Below are 18,846 nucleotides of genomic sequence, written 5' to 3' on the forward strand. Positions count from 1 at the left end.
AAGTGGGGGCTGATCCACGCTATCACACCTGGGTGGAGGTCTCCCTTATTTCATCCTAGTGCAAGGGTGCACCCTGAACTCCATTGTAAAAAATTGTTTTTCTACATTTGCTGTTTGTTCTATTTTATTTTATGATTAAATCTACCATGTTCACATTGGTTACGTCGGTAGTTATGTTACCTTTAATTCGGCTATTATGGTGTCATTTTGATCATGGTTTTCCTTATATTATAATTGAAATATTTGAATGATGGTAAATGAATGTGTTGTGGCAGTTGTGGATGGCACCAATGTGGTGGTTTCAGGAAACACTCGGTTGCTTTTCCAAACGTCTTTAATTAACTGCCAACACGATAATGCTGAACGGTAAGTGCTTAAAGCTTAATGGCTTTGTAAAAACACAGACGTAGTCTAAGATCATGGTGTTTTGGAAATGGCACCCATTTTTTCCCCCGCAGAGTTTTCCACTAAGTGTTTTGCCAAGAGGATTATTAGTCATGTCTACATCTTGTTCTATTTTTGGCCAAAAAAAAAACATTTTTAAGTTGTCTTTATTTTTAAGTTATCACGCCATTATTTTACCAGTCCGGCCCGCGTGGGAATAGATTTTCCTCCATGCTGCTCCTGGGATAAAATGAGTTGGACACCCCTGCTCTGTACAACAGGAGCACCCTAGTGTTTTTAGGAATTTTCTGCAAAAATGTTTGACTCCCAAGTTTTTTTATGTCATTCGGATTTGGCCCCTGGGGCCGTCAGTTGAATTTGTAACCAGGACAAAACACTGCTCTAAAGTTGACCTGCATGTTTATAGTTAATAGAATATTTCTTATATTTGATCCTTAAAGCATGTTGCTTATTACTACATCCATCTGTCAAGTGGGGGCTGATCCACGCTATCACACCTGGGTGGAGGTCTCCCTTATTTCATCCTAGTGCAGGGGTGCACCCTGAACTCCATTGTAAAAATTTGTTTTTCTACATTTGCTGTTTGTTCTATTTCATTTTATGATTAACTCTACCATGTTCACATTGGTTACGTCTGTAGTTATGTTACCGTTAATTCGGCTATTATGGTGTCATTTTGATCATGATTTTCATTGTATTACAATTGAAATATTTGAATGATGGTAAATGAATGTGTTGTGGCAGTTGTGGATGGCACCAATGCGGTGGTTTTAGGAAACAATCGGTTGCTTTTCCAAACACGTCTTTAATGAACTGCCAACACGATAATGCTGAACGGGAAGTGCTTAAAGCTTAATGGCTTTGTAAAAACACAGACGTAGTCTAAGATCGTGGTGTTTTGGAAATGGCACCCATTTTTCCCCCTCAGAGTTTTCCACTAACTTGAAGTGTTTTGCCAAGAGGGTTATTAATTATGTCTACATTTTTACATTGTACTTGATCTATTCTTGGCCAAAGAAAACCATTTTTAAGTTGTCTTTATTTTTAGGTTATTATGCCATTATTTTACCAGTCCGGCCCGCGTGGGAATAGATTTTCCTCCATGCTGCCCCTGGGATAAAATGAGTTTGACACCCCTGCTCTGTACAACAGGAGCACCCTAGTGTTTTTAGGAATTTGCTGCAAAAATGTTTGACTCCCAAGTTTTTTTATGTCATTCGGATTTGGCCCCTGGGGCCGTCAGTTGAATTTGTAACCAGGACAAAACACTGCTCTAAAGTTGACCTGCATGTTTATAGTTAATAGAATATTTCTTATATTTGATCCTTAAAGCATGTTGCTTATTACATCCATCTGTCAAGTGGGGGCTGATCCACGCTATCACACCTGGGTGGAGGTCTCCCTTATTTCATCCTAGTGCAGGGGTACACCCTGAACTCCATTGTAAAAATGTGTTTTTCTACATTTGTTGTTTGTTCTATTTCATTTTATGATTAAATCTACCATGTTCACATTGGTTACGTTTGTAGTTATGTCACCGTTAATTCGGCTATTATGGTGTCATTTTGATCATGGTTTTCCTTATATTATAATTGAAATATTTGAATGATGGTAAATGAATGTGTTGTGGCAGTTGTGGATGGCACCAATGTGGTGGTTTGAGGAAACACTCGGTTGCTTTTCCAAACACGTCTTTAATGAACTGCCAACACGATAATGCTGAACGGGAAGTGCTTAAAGCTTAATGGCTTTGTAAAAACACAGACGTAGTCTGAAATGATGGTGTTTTGGAAATGGCACCCATTTTTTCCCCCTTAGAGTTTTCCACTAACTTGAAGTGTTTTGCCAAGAGGATTATTAGTCATGTCTACATTTTTACAACGTACTTGATCTATTTTTGGCCAAAGAAAACCATTTTTAAGTTGTCTTTATTTTTAAGTTATCATGCCATTATTTTACCAGTCCGGCCCGCATGGGAATAGATTTTCCTCCATGCTGCCCCTGGGATAAAATGAGTTTGACACCCCTGCTCTGTACAACAGGAGCACCCTAGTGTTTTAGGAATTTTCTGCAAAAATGTTTGACTCCCAAGTTTTTTTGTGTCATTCGGATTTGGCCCCTGGGGCCGTCAGTTGAATTTGTAACCAGGACAAAACACTGCTCTAATGTTGACTTGCATGTTTATAGTTAATAGAATATTTCTCATATTTGATCCTTAAAGCATGTTGCTTATTACATCCATCTGTCAAGTGGGGGCTGATCCACGCTATCACACCTGGGTGGAGGTCTCCCTTATTACATCCTAGTGCAGGGGTGCACCCTGAACTCCATTGTAAAAATGTGTTTTTCTACATTTGTTGTTTGTTCTATTTTATTTTATGATTAAATCTACCATGTTCACATTGGTTACGTCGGTAGTTATGTTACCTTTAATTCGGCTATTATGGTGTCATTTTGATCATGGTTTTCCTTATATTATAATTGAAATATTTGAATGATGGTAAATGAATGTGTTGTGGCAGTTGTGGATGGCACCAGTGTGGTGGTTTGAGGAAACACTCGGTTGCTTTTCCAAACACGTCTTTAATGAACTGCCAACACGATAATGCTGAACGGGAAGTGCTTAAAGTTGAATGGCTTTGTAAAAACACAGACGTAGTCTAAGATCATGGTGTTTTGGAAATGGCACCCATTTTTTCCCCCTCAGAGTTTTCCACTAACTTGAAATGTTTTGCCAAGAGGATTATTAGTCATGTCTACATTTTTACAACGTACTTGATCTATTTTTGGCCAAAGAAAACCATTTCTAAGTTGTCTTTATTTTTAAGTTATCATGCCAATATTTTACCAGTCCGGCCCGCGTGGGAATAGATTTTCCTCCATGCTGCTCCTGGGATAAAATGAGTTTGACACCCCTGCTCTGTACAACAGGAGCACCCTAGTGTTTTTAGGAATTTTCTGCAAAAATGTTTGACTCCCAAGTTTTTTTTATGTCATTCGGATTTGGCCCCTGGGGCCGTCAGTTGAATTTGTAACCAGGACAAAACACTGCTCTAAAGTTGACTTGCATGTTTATTGTTAATAGAATATTTCTCATATTTGAGCCTTAAAGCATGTTGCTTATTATATCCATCTGTCAAGTGGGGGCTGATCCACGCTATCACACCTGGGTGGAGGTCTCCCTTATTTCATCCTAGTGCAGGGGTGCACCCTGAACTCCATTGTAAAAATTTGTTTTTCTACATTTGCTGTTTGTTCTATTTCATTTTATGATTAACTCTACCATGTTCACATTGGTTACGTCTGTAGTTATGTTACCGTTAATTCGGCTATTATGGTGTCATTTTGATCATGGTTTTCCTTATATTATAACTGAAATATTTGAATGATGGTAAATGAATGGGTTGTGGCAATTGTGGATGGCACCAATGTGGTGATTTGAGGAAACACTCGGTTGCTTTCCCAAACACGTCTTTAATGAACTGCCAACACGATAATGCTGAACGGGAAGTGCTTAAAGTTTAATGGCTTTGTAAAAACACAGACGTAGTCTAAGATGATGGTGTTTTGGAAATGGCACCCATTTTTTCCCCCTCAGAGTTTTCCACTAACTTGAAGTGTTTTGCCAAGAGGGTTATTTTATTAGTCATGTCTAAATTTTTACAACATACTTGATCTATTTTTGGCCAAAGAAAACCATTTTTAAGTTGTCTTTATTTTTAAATTATCACGCCATTATTTTGCTAGTCCGGCCCGCGTGGGAATAGATTTTCCTCCATGCTGCCCCTGGGATAAAATGAGTTTGACACCCCTGCTCTGTACAACAGGAGCACCCTAGTGTTTTTAGGAATTTGCTGCAAAAATGTTTGACTCCCAAGTTTTTTTATGTCATTCGGATTTGGCCCCTGGGGCCGTCAGTTGAATTTGTAACCAGGACAAAACACTGCTCTAAAGTTGACTTGCGTGTTTATTGTTAATAGAATATTTCTCATATTTGAGCCTTAAAGCATGTTGCTTATTACATCCATCTGTCAAGTGGGGGCTGATCCACGCTATCACACCTGGGTGGAGGGCTCCCTTATTTCATCCTAGTGCATATTAACCTGCAAGCCTGCAGGACTACCATTAAAGGTCTCAGGCTGAATGGATCCAATCATGTGGGTGCAACTGAAGGTGACAAATGACACTGACAATGCCTTATTGTTATTATTGCGCTACAGACACGCTATTATAGGTCGCTTTACAACAGGTAGGCGTATAATGACACATTTTGCAGCCGGGCGAGGCGACGTGCAAGCCAGCCGCCAGCACAAGCTCTCCACACGCGGAGCTCCAACCGCGGCAGACTAGACCGCACAAAGCCGCTCCGTAGCCTCCCTTCCCCGGCTGCAGCTCGCCCGCACGCCGCCTCCGACTCTCCCCGCTCACCCGCGTAAAGGTTCCGAGGAGGTCAGCCTATTGTTAGCAGCTTCTACCCCCGGCCAGCGAGCACGCGAAGCCCCGCTCCAGCTAACACAACAAGGCGGCAAACTTACTTCCAGCTCCGGGATCCGAAGACGCGATTCCCGCCCGCGAGTATTGTTGTCTCCTCCCCGAATTGAATTTAGAAAAAAAAAAAAAAGCCTCCTCGTGTTCGGGGGGCTTCCTCCACCGAGCCCACGGTGCCGCTGACTGACTGATTGACTGAATCAACTACCGTGGAGCCACGGCAAGTTGAAGTGTCAGATTACACGGGCTATTCAGTTACCACCGCCGAGGAGAGAGCGCCGTGCTCGGCGGTGAGGAGGAAAATGTGCGCCGGACTTCTGCACGCAAGCCTCCAAAGGAGGAGTCTGTCCGTGGACTGTCTGCAAAGATCCACCCCCACCTTCCGCAGCCACTGTGGGAACACAATAACCATGTTAGTGTAAATAATTTATTACAATTAGTATAATTATTAGTATGTTTAAATGTGATCATAGCAGTGACGTGGTCAGGGGAGGCAAGTGAGGCAGTGCCTCGCCTTGCCACCAGGTGGCTTAAGCATGAGAGGTTCAATAACTACCGTATTTTTCGGACTATAAGTCGCAGTTTTTTTCATAGTTTGACTGGGCTCCAGTGCAATTTATATATGTTTTTTTCCTTCTTTATTATGCAACTTATACTTTATTATGCGACTTATACTCCGAAAAATGCGGTAATTAAGATCAGTTTTAAATAGAGATGTCCGATAATATCGGCCTGCCAATATTATCGGCCGATAAATGCGTTAAAACAGGGGTCCCCAAACTACGGCTGGCGTAGTAAATTCCAAAATCAGGCCCGCTAAGTCCCAAGTATTTTTAAAAATTCTGTCTTTTCTTATCCACTTTGTACCGCTTTTTACTCACGGTGTCTCCTAGCCGCTCGGGCAAATCATATTGTCTAAAAATACATTTTCTCATCGATAACGTGACATAATCGCGCGCGCGGAAAGTGCGTTATATATATATATATATATATATATATATATATTATATATATATATATATATATATATATATATATATATATATATATATTATATATATATATATATACATATATATATATACATGTATATATATATATATATATATATACATATATATATACATATATATATATATATATATATATATATATATATGTATGTATATATATATATATATATATATATATATATATATACATGTATATATATATATATATATATATATATATATATATATATATATTATATATATATATATATACATATATATATATACATGTATATATATATATACATATATATATACATATATATATATATATATATATATATATATGTATGTATATATATATATATATATATATATATATATATATACATGTATATATATATATATATATATATATATATATATATATATATATATATATATATATATATATATATATATATATATATATATATATATATATACATGTATATATATACATGTATATATATATATATATATATATATATCCATCCATCCATCCATCCATTTTCTACCGCTTATTCCCTTGGGGGTCGCGGGGGGCGCTGGAGCCTATCTCAGCTACAATCGGGCGGAAGGCGGGGTACACCCTGGACAAGTCGCCACCTCATCGCAGTATATATATATATACATGTATATATATATATATATATATATATATATATATATATATATATATATATATATATATATACATATATATATATACAGCCCGGCCCCCGGCCAAATTGTTTTAACCCCTGCTTTAAAATGTAATATCGGAAATTAGCGGTATCGTTTTTTTTATTATCAGTATCATTTTTGTTTTTTTTGTTTTTTATTAAATCAACATCAAAAACACAAGATACACTTACAATTAGTGCACCAACCCAAAAAACCTCCCTCCCCCCATTTACACTCATTCACACAAAATGAGTTATTAATATTCTGGTTCCTACATTATATATCAATATAGATAAGTGGTTCTTAACCTTGTTGGAGGTACCGAACCCCACCAGTTTCTTATGCACATTCACTGAACCTTTAGTGAAAAATAAAATGTTTTTTTTTTCAAATTCAAGACAAAGTTATATGTTTTTGGTAACACTTTAGTATGGGGAACATATTCTAAGTAACCAAGACTTAATTTAGAGTTATTTAGTTAGGGTTAGGGTTAGAGGGTTCGGGCCAGGGTTAGAGGGTTAGGGTTATAATAAAGCCATGCCGAATAAGGCATCAATAAGTACTTAATAATGACTAGTTAAGAGCCAATATGTTACTAATTTGCATGTTAATAAGCCTCTCATTAATGATGAATATGTTCCCCATACTAAAGTGTTACCATGTTTTTTTTACTGGTGCACAAAATGAACCGTGCATGAACATCACCTTGTTCAAAGAACAAAACCAACACAGTGCATAAACTCACAACAAATTACACACCTGCAAATCAGTCTGACTTCTGCTGTTGCCGTATTCGTAATACGCCGATAGGGAAAAGTTTTTATTTACACGATGAGTCGGGCGTGTCTCGACCTCCGCCGAACCCTTGAGCCCGACTCACCGAACCCCTAGGGTTCGATCGAACCCAGGTTAAGAACCACTGATATAGCTCGATACAGTCTGCAAGGGATACAGTCCGTAAGCACACATGATTGTGCGTGCTGCTGGTCCACTAATAGTACTAACCTTTAACAGTTAATTTTACTCATTTTCATTAATTACTAGTTTCTATGTAACTGTTTTTATATTGTTTTACTTTATTTTTTATTCAAGAAAATGTTTTTAATTTATTTATCTTATTTTATTTTATAATTTTTTTTAAAAAGGACCTTATCTTCACCATACCTGGTTGACCAAATTAGGCATAATAATGTGTTAATTCCACGACTGTATATATCGGTATCGGTTGATATCGGTATCGGTAATTAAGAGTTGGACAATATCAGAATATCGGATATCGGCAAAAAGCCATTATCGGACATCCCTAGTTTTAATATTTCTCTTTTGGTCTATTCTTGTGAATGTGATTTTCGGTGTGGTTCGTGTATATTTTGATAGTTTTCATGGTCAAAATCGCAGAAATTCCGTGTTTCCTGATGAAAATAACAAGGCAGATGAGAAGTGAGGCAGTCACGGCTACACACCGGGAAAAGGCAGGCCATGAGGCAGCAAGTACCTCTGCCTCAAGGTAGGGGGCGATGTATCAAAAGTTTATTAACCCTTAAGAAGTAGAAGAAGACAACAACTGCTCGGCTTCCCGCAAACTGTGATACTTTTTCACCCTAAAAATGGAGGATTTGATTTCTAAAATAAGGAATTTTTCCAGACTGGAATTTGAATCAAAGCAATAAGTCATTAATACTGGGAGAACAACGCCAGAGCTGCCAGATTTGTCTCAAACGTGTGTTGTCCGAGGTAGGGCTGGGCGATATGGCCTTTTATTAATATCTCGATATTTTTAGGCCATGTCACAATACACGATATATATCTCAATATTTTTTGCCTTAGCCTTGAATTAGCACTTCCATCCATCCATTTTCTACCGCTTGTCCCTTTTGGGGTCGCGAGGGGTGCTGGAGCCTATCTCAGCTGCATTCGGGCGGAAGGCGGTGTACACTTGATGCATATAATCACAGCAGTATGATGATTATGTGTCTACATTAAAACATTCTTGTTCATACTGCATTAATATATGCTCATTTTTAACTTTCATGCAGAGAGGGAAATCCCAACTAAGTCAATTTACCAAAACTGTATTTATGTTAGAATAATCATGTATATATATTATCACACAACTTTAGTATGCTTAAAGTCTGTTGCTATAGTTATTAGCTATTGTGCTCAAGCTGTATTTTTCCTATCTGTGCAAGGATAAAACTTCTTGTCTGAGGGGTGGCCTCAGCCGCAGATGTTATCTTTGTTTTAGCCCGCTAACAGCCAAGGACTTCAAGGACCTCAACAAATATAAGACGACAGCACGCAGACGAAGCAGAGACAAGGCCAAATCACAAGGCTCCCAGCACATTCCGTCACATATTGTGCGTACTGGACCTGCTTTGCATGATATATGTCAGTGGTTCTCAACCTTTTTTCAGTGATGTACCCCCTGTGAATTTTTTTTTAATTCAAGTACCCCCTAATCAGAGCAAAGCATTTTTGGTTGGAAAAAAAAAAGAGATAAAGAAGTAAAATACAGCACTATGTCATCAGTTTCTGATTTATTAAATTGTATAACAGTGCAAAATATTGCTCGTTTGTAGTGGTCTTTCTTGAACTATTTGGAAAAAAAGATATAAAAATAACTAAAAACTTGTTGAAAAATAAACAAGTGATTCAATTATAAATAAAGATTTCTACACATAGAAGTAATCATCAACTTAAAGTGCCCTCTTTGGGGATTGTAATAGAGATCCATCTGGATTCATGAACATTCTAAACATTTCTTCACAAAAAAAGAAATCTTTAACATCAATATTTATGGAACATGTCCACAACAAATCTAGATGTCAACACTGAATATTGCATTGTTGCTTTTCTTTGCAGAGTTCTTTTTGACTTTTTAGTGAGGGACAAACCATCATGGCATGGGGGAAACTCTGGGTTTATGGTAATGAATGGAATAGCCTACTTGATTTGATGTTCAGTTTATGAACTTACATTCATATTTTGTTGAAGTATTATTCAATAAATATATTTATAAAGGATTTTTGAATTGTTGCTATTTTTAGAATATTTTAAAAAAATCTCACGTACCCCTTGGCATACCTTCAAGTATCCCCAGGGGTACTCGTACCCCCATTTGAGAACCACTGATATATGTGAGCACTCCTTTTAGAGGCGGCCTCAGTGATGTTGACTAGGGAACTCCTGAATAAATAGCGGGACGCGGGAGCTGTACCTTAGAGTGTAGGGCGAGACTGCGACTAAGTGTGCAGCTCCATGCGTTCTCCTCATTAGCTAAATTGAATTCTGTCTCTGCATGGTTCCTTGCTTCTTGTCTGATTAATAGATGTCATCAGTGTTTGAACCTGACAATTTATTAAACAGTTATTAAGCAGTGGCACAAACATTCATGTCATTTCAAAACAGAAAGTGCTAGACTGTCAGAGACATTTTAAAACAAGCTATGAGTATGCTTTTGTGCATGATGTCACTAAGATGACATATCAAAACGACACTAAATTAAAGTGCACTTTTTGTACAGAACGCCACTACAATAGTTAAAAACAAATACAGTGCACTTTCCTGCATGATGTCACACAAGATATTTCAATAACTGTCAAATAAAAATTAGCTGCATGATAGGAAATCTCATCCTTTGCTATGTGGTAGGTTCCTGCGGACGTTATCTCCTTCTGTTGTTGACTATTTGTTTCATACGGTGTTCATGTGGAAATGGTTGCTTTGGCATTTTGTTGGGTGGCACCGAACGGAGATGTTGACATGCGGAGTTTCAAGCACTCTTCATTCTCTAGTGGGTGACTTTTAAAATGATGCTACAAATTAGCAGTGGTGCTACTTTTTGTAGCAACGCTTTTGCCGCATACTTGACATATTACGGTTGTCTGTTCGACATATTCCCGCTTGAAGCCAAACCACGTCTGGTGGTGGTTTGGCTTCAAGCGGGAATATGTCAAACAAACACCGTGCTGTTTGTCTTGGAATTCATTCTTCCTTCATTTGTTACCAGATTGGCATCTTCTTTCTCTCGTTTTACCACTCGCATCGCACCGCAAGCAAGACAGATAACGTTACCCATGTCGCTACCTCTCTGCTGGGCGAGGGCGTGTGACGTTGCACGCGCGACAGTATGTGACGTATGTAAGAAGGTGCGCTTGTTTTATGTCTCTGTGAGAATGAGAGACAAGAAAGAGTGAGAAGAGCCTGTAGTGTAATGCCCGCAGCTCAAAGCAACGTATACTCGAATATCACAATATAGTCATTTTCTATATCGCACAGAGACAAACCCGCCGTATATCGAGTGACCGTGTTCGGACCCAAATGGGATGTACTGAGGTGGCGACTTGTCCAGGGTGTACCCTCACCTGACTCTCACCAGATCCTTGTAGTTCGCTGAGCTCCACACAAGGATCTGGGCTCGAAGGCAATGCAAACTCCTTCAAGATAGCAACAAACATGTTGCAAGAGCCATATTGGACCAAAAATACAAAAACAAATCTGTCTGGAGCCGCGAAAAATGAAAAGTCTTATTTAAGTCTTATAATGAAGGCAACACATGACGTAAGTGTCTATATTAGCTATAATAGCCTACTATCAAAATGACTACCGTATTTTCCGCACTATTAGCCGCACCTAAAAACCACAAATTTACTCAAAAGCTGACAGTGCGGCTTATAACCCGGTGCGCTTTATATATGGATTAATATTAAGATTCATTTTCATAAAGTTTAGGTCTCGCAACTACGGTAAACAGCCGCCATCTTTTTTCCCCGTAGAAGAGGAAGTGCTTCTTCTTCTACGCAAGCAACCGCCAAGGTAAGCACCCGCCCCCATAGAAGAGGAAGCGCTTCTTCTTCTACTGTAAGCAACCACCCGCCCCCGTAGAAGAAGAAGAAGCGCGCGGATATTACGTTTCATTTCCTTTGTGTGTTTACATCTGTAAAGACCACAAAATGGCTCCTACTAAGCGACAGGTTTCCGGTTCATGAAAAGACGCAATCTCTCCATCCGCACACGGACTACTATTTCACAGCAACTGCCTAAAGACTTTCAAGAAAAGCTGGCTACTTTCCGTGCATATTGTAAAAACAAGATAGCTGAAAAAAAGATCCGGCCAGAGAACATTATCAACATGGACGAGGTTCCACTGACTTTTGATATTCCTGTGAACAGCACTGTGGATACAACGGGAGCACGTACGGTGAATATTCGCACCACAGGGAATGAGAAGTCATCCTTCACTGTGGTTCTAGCTTGCCATGCTAATGGCCAGAAACTTCCACCCATGGTGATATTCAAAAGGAAGACCTTGCCAAAAGAGACCTTTCCAGCCGGCGTCATCATAAAAGCTAACTCGAAGGGATGAATGGATGAAGAAAAGATGAGCGAGTGCTTAAGGGAAGTTTACGCGAAGAGGCCGGGTGGTTTTTTTCACGCAGCTCCGTCCATGTTGATATACGACTCCATGCGCGCCCACATCACGCTGTTTTTTAATATATTATTAAAGTTTGACTGACTTATCTGACTGTTTTTTTGACATTCCCTTTAGCGCAGTTAGATGCGGCTTATAACACGGGGCGGCTTATAGGTGGACAAAGTTTTGAAATATGCCGTTCATTGAAGGCGCGGCTTATAACCCAGGGCGGCTTATGGTGCGGAAAATACGGTATGTGTCGCAGGCTGATGCAAATCTTTGTTGACAGAAATGTTGAAATGTAATATTTATTCTACACATTTTTACAACATTAGAAAACATTAGTAAATCAGAGGCTACTTAGAAGGTGAGATAACTCATGGAAATTATTAGCTTTTAATAGCCAAAGGTATAGATGTGTGTGTCCAAGTTAAAGGAAACAGCAGGCTGTCTTCTTTTAATAGATTTATTACAATCTTTGGCAAGCTAGGTAACATTTGCTGTGGTCTGGAACAACATGGCACACAAACAACTATCATAATTGCAGCCAATATTACATACATATAATTTGTCATGAGACATTCAAAACTAAATTATGTACAACAAGGATAAAAGTAAAGGAAATCAAACGAGCTCAAATATAGCTACAAATGAGTCATAATGATGAAATATGTACATACAGCTAGCCTAAATAGCATGTTAGCATTGATTAGCTTGGATATGCCTGATTAGCACTCCAACAAGTCAATAACATCATCCAAGCACACCTTTGTGCATTCACGCACAGCATAAAACGTTTGGTGGACAAAATGGGACAAAGAAGGAGTGGAAGATTGTACATGTAAACAAACTGTTGCGTCACAGTCCGCACTATGGTGAGTTCAAGAACCGCCGAAATTAGTAGTGTCATGACTTGGTCCTGGGGTTTAGTTTTCCTAGAAGGCAACGGAAAGTTGGCTCGGGCGAGACGGGAATGTAAGTACATGATTTATTTAATATATCAAAAAAAAAGTACAAACGAAAAGCGCGCACAGTGGCGGAGAACAAACTATGAAACCAAAAGACTATACCATTAATAAACAAAAACTTACTTGACTTGGACAAAAGTAGCAGCATGAAGGATGGACATGAAAACAAGTGTCAGGAATGTACAGAGCATAAATGTGAGATGTCGCCAGCCCGACAAACTGAAAACAATGAACTTAAATACTATAGACATGATTAGTGAAAGCAGGTGCGTGACTCAAAACGTGAAACAGGTGCGTGACGTGACAGGTGAAAACTAATGGTTGCTCTGGTGACAAAACAAAACAAAAGTGCACAAAAAGTCCAAAAACAAAACCGAACATGACTAAAACAAAACATGATCACACAGACATGACAAGTAGGACAAAACGATGATTACCAAATACTCTCATCAGGGAAGCATAGACAGAAACATATTCAACAGTGGGCTTTCTGACAATTAGGAAGGTGCATGTCCAATTTGTCCTCAAACAAAAAACATATTAAAACAAAACATTTATTTTTCCCCCATATTTTTCCATTTTCAATCTTTTCTCCAAGGAGCCACTAGGGCAGCGCTAAAGAGCAGTGCAGGTTGCTGACCCCCGGTCTACCATATTAAAATGTAGCTACTTTTGTGGCCCTACTAAACAAACACATACAGGTGAAACTAAATAAAAAAAATTGTGCAAAAGTCCATTAATTTCAGCAATTCAACTTCAAATGTGAACTAATGTGTAATTAAAAAAAAAAAAACAATGCAAAGTGAGATATGTCAAGCCTTTATTTGTTATCATTTTATTTTTATCATGGCTTACAGCTTTGATATGAGATGTTTATATCAAAAGGAGGCTTGAAATACCCTGAGTTGCATGTTATGAGCCCATGTCATATATCACTTTCACCTTGTAAATGGAGTTGCTGGTTAAACGAACTTTGCACAATATTAAAACATTTTGAGTTTCACCTGATGCATATTAAAGATAAGTTGTTGAATGATCATACATCTCCTTTTTTTTTTGAACAAGGCATGTTATAGCAGTTAAACCAAATAAATAAATAGTCTCGTGGAGTTTTTTTTGCATGTAAAAGCATAAATATTCTCTACAAAATGTAGATATTTTTTAAACAGATTAGTAGGATTTACAGGCGTACCTTAATTAACAACCTTAATTGGCTCTGTGATGGCGCTCTCAACATAAAACATGTGTACAGTTGTCCCTCGTTTATCGCTGTTAATTGGTTCCGGACATGACTGCGATAATTGAATTTACGCCAAGTAGGAATTATTCATTCTAAATCAAATATTTTTTAGCTGCAGCATCACAAAAAACATGTTTACGACCTTCCAAATATCTTTTACAAAATTGTGAGAGTCCTCTAGACATTACATAACACCGTTTAGTCACTTCTACACTGTTTTAATCCAATATAATAATGCTGTCTGAGGCTGTACCAATCAGTGCCCACGCTACTAAACATCATGCTCTGATTGGTTTGGTCTCATCTGGGGACCAATACTACTATATTATTGATATTTTTACTTCATTTGGCCATTTTTATGCCAGTGTTACGGGTGGTTCGTAAACCTTACTGCCTGACAACTTCAAAGAAAGTTTAAGTGAGCAGCTCGGGCTTTTAGCTCGGTAGCTAGCACACTTATCTCTCATTTGGGGGACGTGGGTTCACGCTCTGCTCGGAGTGGTGTCGGTATGAAATTGCACTGTTGTACATTTCAAGGTTTATTATATCAACTGAACCTATGAAGAAATGTTGAGATTATTCTCGACAAAATGTGGTTTGTGTACACATTTTTGAGTTAAGAATAATTAGATTTAATTACTTTAATTTAAAGTGACGGAGCTCTTAATTCAAAACTATGCAGCCCCTAAAGGGACATGGGGGAACATTTTTTTTGTATAATTTTATTTTATTTTTTTTATTTTTTGGACATGTATCTCGTGCGCACGAAAAACTTTTTATAAAGTTATAAAAAAAAAATTAAAAAAAACGTTTTATAATTAGTTTTTTTTTGTTTTTTTAGACACAAGAAACTTTTTATAAAGTTATAAAAAAATAAAGAATAAATTTATAAAAAAAATTCTTGTGAATGTGATTTTCGGTGTGGTTCGTGTATATTTTGATAGTTTTCATGGTCAAAATCGCGGAAATTCCGTGTTTCCTGGTGAAAATAACAAGAAAGAGGAGAAGTGAAGCAGTCACGGCTACACATGGGGAAAATGCAGGTCATGAGGCAGCAAGTACCTCTGCCTCAAGATAGGGGGCGATGTATATAAAGTGCATGAACGGCCAACACCGGTTAACCCTTAAGAAGTAGAAGAAGAAAACAAACAGACAACAACTGTTGTGATGCTTTTTCGCGCTAAAAATGGAGGATTTGATTTCTAAAATAAGGAATTTTTCTAGACTGGACTTTGAATCAAAGCAATAAGTCATTAATACTGGGAGAACAACGCCAGAGCTGCCAGATTTGACTCAAACGTGTGTGGTCCGAGGTAGGGCTGGGCGATATGGCCTTTTATTAATATCTCGATATTTTTAGGCCATCTCACGATACACGATATATATCTCGATATTTTTTGCCTTAATTAGATTTAATTACTTTAATTTAAAGTGACAGAGCTCTTAATTCAAAACTATGGAGCCCCTAAAGGGACATGGGGGAACATTTTTTTTGTATAATTTTATTTTATTTTTTTTTATTTTTTGGACATGTATCTCGTGCGCACGAAAAACTTTTTATAAAGTTATAAAAAAAATAAAAAAAACATTTTATAATTTTTTTTATTTATTTTTTTTAGACACGAGAAACTTTTTATAAAGTTATAAAAAATAAAGAATAAATGTATAAAAAAAAATTCTTGTGAATGTGATTTTCGGTGTGGTTCGTGTATATTTTGATAGTTTTCATGGTCAAAATCGCGGAAATTCCGTGTTTCCTGGTGAAAATAACAAGAAAGAGGAGAAGTGAGGCAGTCACGGCTACACATGGGGAAAATGCAGGCCATGAGGCAGCAAGTACCTCTGCCTCAAGATAGGGGGCGATGTATATAAAGTGCATGAACGGCCAACACCGGTTAACCCTTAAGAAGTAGAAGAAGAAAACAAACAGACAACAACTGTTGTGATGCTTTTTCGCGCTAAAAATGGAGGATTTGATTTCTAAAATAAGGAATTTTTCTAGACTGGACTTTGAATCAAAGCAATAAGTCGTTAATACTGGGAGAACAACGCCAGAGCTGCCAGATTTGACTCAAACGTGTGTGGTCCGAGGTAGGGCTGGGCGATATGGCCTTTTATTAATATCTCGATATTTTTAGGCCATCTCACGATACACGATATATATCTCGATATTTTTTGCCTTAATTAGATTTAATTACTTTAATTTAAAGTGACGGAGCTCTTAATTCAAAACTATGGAGCCCCGAAAGGGACATGGGGGAACATTTTTTTTGTATAATTTTATTTATTTTATTATTTTTTTTGGACATGTATCTCGTGCGCACGAAAAACTTTTTATAAAGTTATAAAAAATAAAATAAAAAAATGTATAATTTTTTTTATTTATTTTTTTTAGACACGAGAAACTTTTTATAAAGTTATAAAAAATAAAGAATACATTTATCAAAACATTTTTTAAGACATGCGTGCATGAGATACATGTCTAAAAAATAAAAAATAAAAATTAGAATTAAAAAAAAATTTTTTTTATAACTTTATAAAAAGTTTCTCGTGCGCACGAGAAACTTAATAATACAATTTTTAAAAAATAATAAAGAAAAATAATAATACCATTTTTTTCCTCCCATGTCCCTTTAGGGGCTCCGTACAAAACACTTTGATTTCATTAAAATAATAAAAATCTATTTAATTGGTGCTTACCCCCATTGAGAAAAACCTCACAATTTAACATGTAACATACCTTTTAAAAAAGAAAAACAAACTTTAATAGAATAAATATTGTATAAAAACATTGCATTACTAACGACATATACACAAATATATATACATACGTAGATATATATATATACGTATATATATACATAGATATGAATATATTTATAAAATATACACATACATATATACATATACGTACATATGTATTTGTATGTACGTATATATATACATAGATATGAATATATTTTTAAAATATACACATACATATATACATATACGTACATATGTATATGTATGTATATGTGTATATATATGTGTATGTATATATGTACATATATATGTACGTATGTGTATAATATATATACATTATTACATATACATGTATATATGTATAAATACATATATATACACATACACATAAATACAGTATATACATATAGTATATACAGTATATACACACACACTGGGGCTCTACATCGTGGACTTTTTTTTATAGATGTGAGCATGTAGCATAAGCATTTTTGGCCTATATAAGGTTTTGAATGAAGTGTTATGTACATAAAAAACACATGTTTATGGTGTAGCAACTTTTATTTTGCAAAGTAGTAGTAGTAGTAGGGACTACCTTGTTCATTTACGAAAACTTCCTTTGTTTTCACTTAATCGAACTGCGCACGCAAATGACGTGGAGGCCACGTTGTAGCCACATTAGGGTCACATTGGGGCCTGTGGGCGTTTACAATGGAGTCTGATAAAGATCACATTCTACTTGCAGTGTAAACAGTCATTTGGAAAATTTCAGATAACCAAAATATCCGATTTGTTTCACTTTTCACCTGCAGTGTAAACATGGTCATACAAGGATCCAAGCCCCCTCAAGAAATGCAGTCTGCTCAAGTCCAGCATACATGATGGTACTCTAGTCCAGTCCACTCTTCAAGTGTACTCAAGTACTGCACTCAGATCTCCAAGTCCTCCCCATGGATGTAATGACCCCTCCTTAAGTCTTCTACTAGAGCTCCTTGGTTGTGATAGTGTTACGAACAAGACATACATAAATATTAATCATATTTCATATTAAATAAACATACGACTTTGTGTTCCTACTTTCATAAACAAAGGCGTGTGTGTCTTCTTATCATGGCAGATTCGGTAACAAACAACAAAAACTACTATTTTTAAACAAATGGGGATTTTTCACAACCTGATCTTTTTGAACCTGAATGAACAGAGGATGAACTGTTCAGTTCAGTTCAGTTTGTCATGTCTGTGTGATCATGTTTTTGTTTTGTCATGTTCGGTTTTGTTTTTGGACTTTTTGTGCACTTTTGTTTTGTCACCATAGCAACCATTAGTTTTCACCTGTCACGTCACGCACCTGTTTTCGTTAATCATGTCTATAGTATTTAAGTTCATTGTTTTCAGTTTGTCGTTCTGACGACATCCCCGCATTTATACTCTCCACACACTTATGACCCTTGCTGCGCTTTTTCATGCCGTTTTTGTCCATGCCAAGTAAGTTTTGTTTATCATTGCCACAGTTAGTGTTTTTTGTTGTTCATAGTTTTTGCCTTTGTGCAAGTATTTGGTTTCATAGTTTGTTCTCCGCCATTGTGCACGCCTTTTGTTTACTTCCTTTTTTTGTAGTTTAAATAAAAATGTACTCACATTCCCGTCTCGCCCGAGCCAACTTTCCATTGCATCCCGGAAAAGCAAACACCCAGGACCAAGTCATGACAGTAACGAAAACAGGTGCGTGACGTGACAGGTGAAAACTAATGATTGCTATGGTGACAAAACAAAAGTGCACAAAAAGGCCAAAAACAAAACCGAACATGACAAAACAAAAACATGATCACACAGACATGACACAGTTTCAGTTTCAGTTTATTTGGAACATGCATACGACACAATGTAATG

General features: G+C 37.1%; 1 protein-coding gene across 1 annotated transcript in view; it reads right to left on the reverse strand.

Annotated features, from left to right (window-relative positions):
• The window catches only part of zmiz1a (zinc finger, MIZ-type containing 1a), a 564,484-nt gene that overhangs the window by 413,538 nt on the left and 132,100 nt on the right, over positions 1-18,846 (reverse strand). The window contains exon 3 of the mRNA XM_061937708.1: positions 4,941-5,284. The gene's annotated coding sequence lies outside the window, so the exon portion shown is untranslated. The remainder of the gene's footprint in view (positions 1-4,940; positions 5,285-18,846) is intronic.

Source organism: Nerophis lumbriciformis, linkage group LG02, assembly GCF_033978685.3.
Source record: "Nerophis lumbriciformis linkage group LG02, RoL_Nlum_v2.1, whole genome shotgun sequence".
Taxonomy (NCBI): Eukaryota; Metazoa; Chordata; class Actinopteri; order Syngnathiformes; family Syngnathidae; genus Nerophis; species Nerophis lumbriciformis.